This window comes from Paroedura picta, chromosome 13, assembly GCF_049243985.1.
Source record: "Paroedura picta isolate Pp20150507F chromosome 13, Ppicta_v3.0, whole genome shotgun sequence".
In the NCBI taxonomy this organism is placed as follows: Eukaryota; Metazoa; Chordata; class Lepidosauria; order Squamata; family Gekkonidae; genus Paroedura; species Paroedura picta.
Window position 1 is genome coordinate 14,295,075 of NC_135381.1, and position 6,029 is coordinate 14,301,103.

Here is a 6,029-nt window from a genome sequence, read left to right on the forward strand (position 1 = left end):
GATGCCAGACGCATTAGATGAGCAAGAAAGAGTGGGTTATTCTTCCTTTTATTTCCAATTAATTATCTGTTTAAAGACTGTTTCCTGGCAGGACAAGAAATGCAAAAGTCCCCCCAAATTATCATGAGGAGGTCATAGATGGATAGCCATTTCCTGCCACTGCGTCATGACCCCTAGTGTTCCTTGGAAGAACTTCCTCCAAATCCTTGAAGGTCTCCCATTCAAATATTAGCCGGAGTTGGTCCTGCTTAGCTTCTGAGAACTGACAGCTTGCCTGGGCTGTTCAGGTTGGGGCGCAAAAAGAGATTTGCTTCTGTGTAAAAATATATAGCATGGGGCTGGCTAGGCAAGCAACGCTAGGAGAGGGGGTAGACCTGCACTTCCTGTTATTTCTTTTATCCTGCTTTTCTCCACATCCAGGACTCAAAAAGAGCTTTTGGACATTATTGTCCCCTCCTCTGTTTCTTCACAAGAACCAGACAGAGATTTTGTGAAGAGCCCAAGTGGGCATCTGACCTCACTCGCCACTTTATTCGCTACACCACACTGGCTCAGCTCTCTTCTTTTGCACATGACCCTCAAGGCAAGAACAAGCAATACTGAAAGCGCAAGACCCACATTGCCCCTGCTGAGCTGTATGAAGTTCCTGAGCCACAGTTTAGCCACCTGAAATCTAGCCTGTTCAGGGTGACAGACGATGCATTTGTCGTTTTATCCTTGTGACCTTGGAGCAGAGAATGACTGCCTTAAAGTTTTATGGCCTAATGGGAATTTGGACCCAGCCCCACTCATTCGAATGCTCCCAACCCTGCTGTATCCCCTCCTAAAGCAATGCCCCTCACTCAGTGTGCTCCTTTAGTTTACAGGCCGGAAAGGTCACCTTTAAGACCAACAAAGATGTATTCAGGGCGGGAGCTTTCGAGTGCTTGCACTCGAAAGCTCACGCCCTGAATATATCTTTGTCGGTCTTAAAGGTGCTCCTGGACTCTGACTTTATTGTGCTACTTCAGACCAACACGGCTACCCATTTGAATCTCTCGAGGCCGGAAAGGGGATTGCTGAATTCAGGTCAACATTCTCGGTATACCCAGCTTCTTATCTGGCTGCTCTCAATATGCAGCATGCGTATGGAGAAAAGGTACTTTGAAGTGACAGTCTTGATCCGCACCCAGTTTCTGTTCTTGTCTCCCCTCCCCATTTGCCAGGAAAATACTTTGTAGGGCAGAGAGCAAGTCTTGAATTATTAACTAGCGCCAAGGCCTTATCCTAGCCCATTGACTTTCTAGCAACAGCAGCAACGGAGAACACCCGGAGGATTAACCCCTGTTGGGCAGAGATGTGGGAAAGAGAGGTGGGCAGCTGAAGACTCGAACTCAGGATCTTGCACATCGCACATGTGCTTGGCCATACAAAAGAAGTAGCAGCCAGATTCCCCACCCCCAAGACACATGTAATTGACATCCAGGGCTTGAAGAGAAAGAATAGATACAAGCAAAGGCAGTGAATACACAAATGCTTGCTAGTACATAAAGAGCAAGGTTTTTTTTTGCATAGGATGCCCACTCAGGGATATTATCAATCTCTCCCTGCCTACTGAGGAGTTCTCTGAGGTGCTGAAGGGGCCAGTGGTCTGTCCCTTGCTTAAGAAACCATTGCTTGTTCTTCAGGACCTGAGCAGCTACTGCCCAGTCTCGCATCTTGCGATTCTGGGTAAGGTGGTTGAGAAGACTGCTGCAGATCAGCTCCTAGCTTTCATGGAGGAAGCTTCGTTCCTCGACCCATACCAGTTGGGCTTCCATCCTAGCCATGGGGTAGAGGTGGTGTTGGTCACCTTGATGGATGATCTCCAGTGCCAGCTGGATAGGGGTGGTTCGGCCATTCTTGTAATATTAGATCTGTCGGCTGCATTTGACGTGGTTGACCAAGAGCTCTTGGCCCACTCCCTCACCTGGACCAGGATTCGTGGGACATTCAGTGGCTGCTCTCCTTCCTATGGAACTGGAAACAGTGGGTTGCCGTGGGGGAAGAGTTGTCACACTCCTTCCAATTCCAATGTAGAGTTCCTCAAGGAGTGGTCCTTCCCCCCCCCCCCCACACACACACTTTTCAACATCTTTATGCTCCCCTCTGGCCCAGCTGATTTGAAGCTTTGGGCTGGGCTGTCATCAGTATGCTGATGACACCCAGCTCTATAACCTCATGGATGGCCACCTGCACTCCCTCCACCAATAATTTGCCAGTTCAGAAGCTGTTGCTGGGTGGCTCAGGGTCACCGGAAACTCAATCCCCCCCAAGACAGAGGTGGCTGGGAAGGGAGGGGGCAGACCAGGAAGCATGATTGCCTGAGCTGGCTGGGGTGCAACGTAACATCACTTCCTGTATCAGGAATGTGGGAGTGATCCTTGATGCTTCCCTTATGATAGAGGCCCAGGTCACAAGAGTAACACAGCTGGCATTTTTCCATCTTCACCAGGCAAAGCTACTAGCTCCCTACCTGTCCCCAGAACACCTGACCAAGGTGATCCATGTAACAGTCACCTCTGGGATTGGATTTATGTAACTCACTCTATGTGGGCCTGGCCTTGTCCTTGATCTGGAAATTGCAACTAATGTAAAATGCAGCTGTTAGGGTCCTCACAGGAACACCTTGGAAAGCCCATATCCAGCCAGTGGTTGCAGCCTGGATCAGGTTCAAGGTTTTGATATTAAACTTTAAGGTGCTTCGTGGTCCGGGACCCACTCTGTGGGTACAAATTTGTCGGTGGCTCCTGGCCTACGGATGTTTGCCTGGCCCCAGCCTGGTGGAATGAGCTCCTGGAATTGCTGAGGTCCCTGAAGGAGCTGTCACAGTTCCACAGGGCCTGCAAGACGGTGCTCTTCCGTCAGGTCTTTGGTTGAAGCCAGGGCGCGGAAAATCTAGAGGCCCCTCGACCTCTGAGCATATACTTAGGAACAACTATATTGTGATTATCAGAACCTTGGGAGTCTGACCCTGAGGCGCTGTAGGTGGGGGATGGATGATTTTGGATTTTTTTATATAACTTATTCTCACCATCAGATTACCTTGTGGCTTTAATGTTTTATCTTGTGGGGATCTATTCTGTGTTGTAACCCACTGCAAGATGATTCAATAGCCACAGGTAATAAATCGAGCAATAATAATAAAGTGCTTTTGAGTGTCAGTCAATTTGTAGCTTTTAAGGCAAGAGATAAGCAAAGGTTGCTTGCCATTGCTGTCTTCTCCGCAGCAGCTGTGATCTTCCTTGGACTGTGATCTTCCTTGGACGTCTTCCGTTCAATTACTGCAGCAAACTTGCCTTGCTTCTGACCTTTGATGAGCACAGGTTAAGAGCCACCTGATTACACTCTCTTCCCAGAGTGCAGCTAGGCTGGCCAGCAGCCATTTAGGACGCTCCCTCTGCATGTAAGAAAAACCCCAGCGAGAGATGCGACACAGGAGTGATGGAGGCTTTAATAAGTTGCCAAGGGGCGAAAAAAACTGGAAGAAGCCACCTTCGTTTCTTAAAATACCAGGAATGAAACACTTCATAATTACATTTACCCAACTTGGCAGTTAAGCTGACGATTGTAAGATGCTGTTACGCTTTAACAGATGAGGCCGTGTTTTGTTTAGATTGGAAGTTGCTTTTGCATTGTTTCCTGTGAATGACCCACGTGTGGCCTTTATCAGCTTTTGCGATAGCGTAAGGTCCTTGCCCAGCCCTCCATGTTCCACTGGCGCTTGCGTGGAGTTTGGAATTATTCCTGGGCTTCTGGGTAACACAGAAAGACAGGGCAAGAATTTCCCAGCAGAATTAAAGATTATGTCACATCTAATCAGTCTGCAGCCAACACGAGTGCCAGACCAGATTAAGTCATGTGAAGAAGAGCTGAAGGGAGAGGGGGGGGGGGGGGGGAAAGGTGTCCTTCCCCTTTCTCACACTCCTTTGTGAACTCCATGAAAAACAGGATGACATTATTCAAAAGCAAAACAAATTAAGCTGGAAGGGAAAAAACCTCAAGCTCCCATATTTAAAAAATTTCCATTTCTGGTGAAGACTGTACAGGATGGAAATTGCTTTTTACCATGGGTAGACTGCCACCTAGTGGCTGCAATAACTCAGGACTTGTCTGTGGATATTAGTGACTTGAAGAGGCAAAGGCAAACCCACCGGACATTCAATGTGGCATCATTAGAACTGCTGTGGCTCTGGAGACTAGCTACCTCCGAGGACATGTCATTCCCCTCACTGATATATTGAGGACTTGCATATTTTGAACACCTGATGTTTAATAGCATAGCATCAAGCTCCCCTTGATTCTATGCTTTTCACATTTTCTCCCAAGAAACCTCCATTTGTACACTGGCACAAATTTAGATTCTGCAGGAGACAAGGTGTCCAGCTGCTATCTTGGCATGATCTCAAGGGAGACAGACACGAGCCATTACTCTTTACCACTCCCCTGCTTGCCTAATAGGCACAAAGTCTTATTCACTCAGAGAAAATGCAGTTGGGTCTTGCATGTCCATTTCACCCTGACAGAGAAAAGTACACCAAGAGATCACACATGACAATTAGCCATAAAACCTGGGGTTCTGAACACACTGAATCACAAGAAATAGTAAATCTGGGTTCAGCCCTTCACTCCATAAAGGGACAATATGCAGGGGGAGTAGCTCGAAAACTGGTGATAAAGGGCTGTAATATTCTATGCTAAGAGGTAATTTGATATTAATGCTAGATGGGGTAGACACACTACTCTTTGCAGCAGCAAAATGGAACAGTGGTCCAGTTGCCCCTTAAAGACTGACAATTTACTGGCATGAGGGCAATTATATCCATTGTTGGGGGCTGCCATCAACTTAAGAGATGTCGAGAACACTTTCTTAAGCAGGACAAAATCCTCAACCAACATCTAGATTCCATTCCCTTTCTGAGCGAAATGGAGCCAAACCTGTTTTATTATACCTGGATGGATGAATACAAAAGAATGCAACACTGTAAGTAGATACAAAATCATTTGCGTTAGCAGCTGTAACATGCCACAAAATATACAGGTGTGACACATGGTTAATGTGTACAGTGTTGCATTTTGCCTTTGTATTTGACATTTTCACAGTGTATCTTCCTTGTTGTTTGGATTATGATGGCAGACTATTCAGAGTTGTTTTGCAGTACCGTTGCCAGCCTTAAAGGAGCCTGAAATTCTCTTGGAATCATGTTTTTCAGACCACAGAGATCAGTTCTCCTAGAGGATACAGTGGGCCAGACTCTACAGCAGCCTTTCTCAACCAGTGTTTTGTGAAACCCTGGAGTTTCTTGATGGCCCAGGAAGGGTTTCACAAATGGGTGGGAGTTAATTCCACTTCTGGGATTTCTCAAACCCTCTGGAATGTTTCTCAAAGGTAAAAAAGTTGAGAATAGATCCCTCCCCCAGGCACTGCCTCCAAACCTCCGGGATAGTCAACAAGCTGAAATTGACAATCTTACTTTGTGGCCAGATCAGAACCTGCTGGTATCTATTTGCTGTCCAGAAGCTTCACACAAAGTTTTTACCTGCTAATGCAGCGGAATCGGCAAAAATGATCTGGTTGCTTCCCAATGAAGCCTTGTTCGGTAGATGAAGGATCTTGGTATGGTGCACCCAGCTTTAGAGTCACACAACTGGCCTGGTTCCAAGCCACCAATTGAATCATGAGCCCCTGAATGAAAGTTTAGTCATTGGTATGCCCAGCAATGTGATTTTTATTTATAACCAGGAGACAAGTATTGGCAAACGACATTGTTGGAACAATCCTAGCATCCAAACTGAAGGATACGTTCTGCAATTCATCCTGCAGGCAAGTGCAGGTTGTACCTCAACAGGTGTGCTCCACAGCCTACTCTGATCCTCCTATGTTCACAGTGAGCCTCAGGGCTTTGCAAACGGCAGTTATGCACAGCTCCTGAGCAAACCCGAACGATCTCCATGTAGCATGGGTGCCTGAAGACACAAGGGCAACTCTCCAATGGGAGTGCAGCCGAACA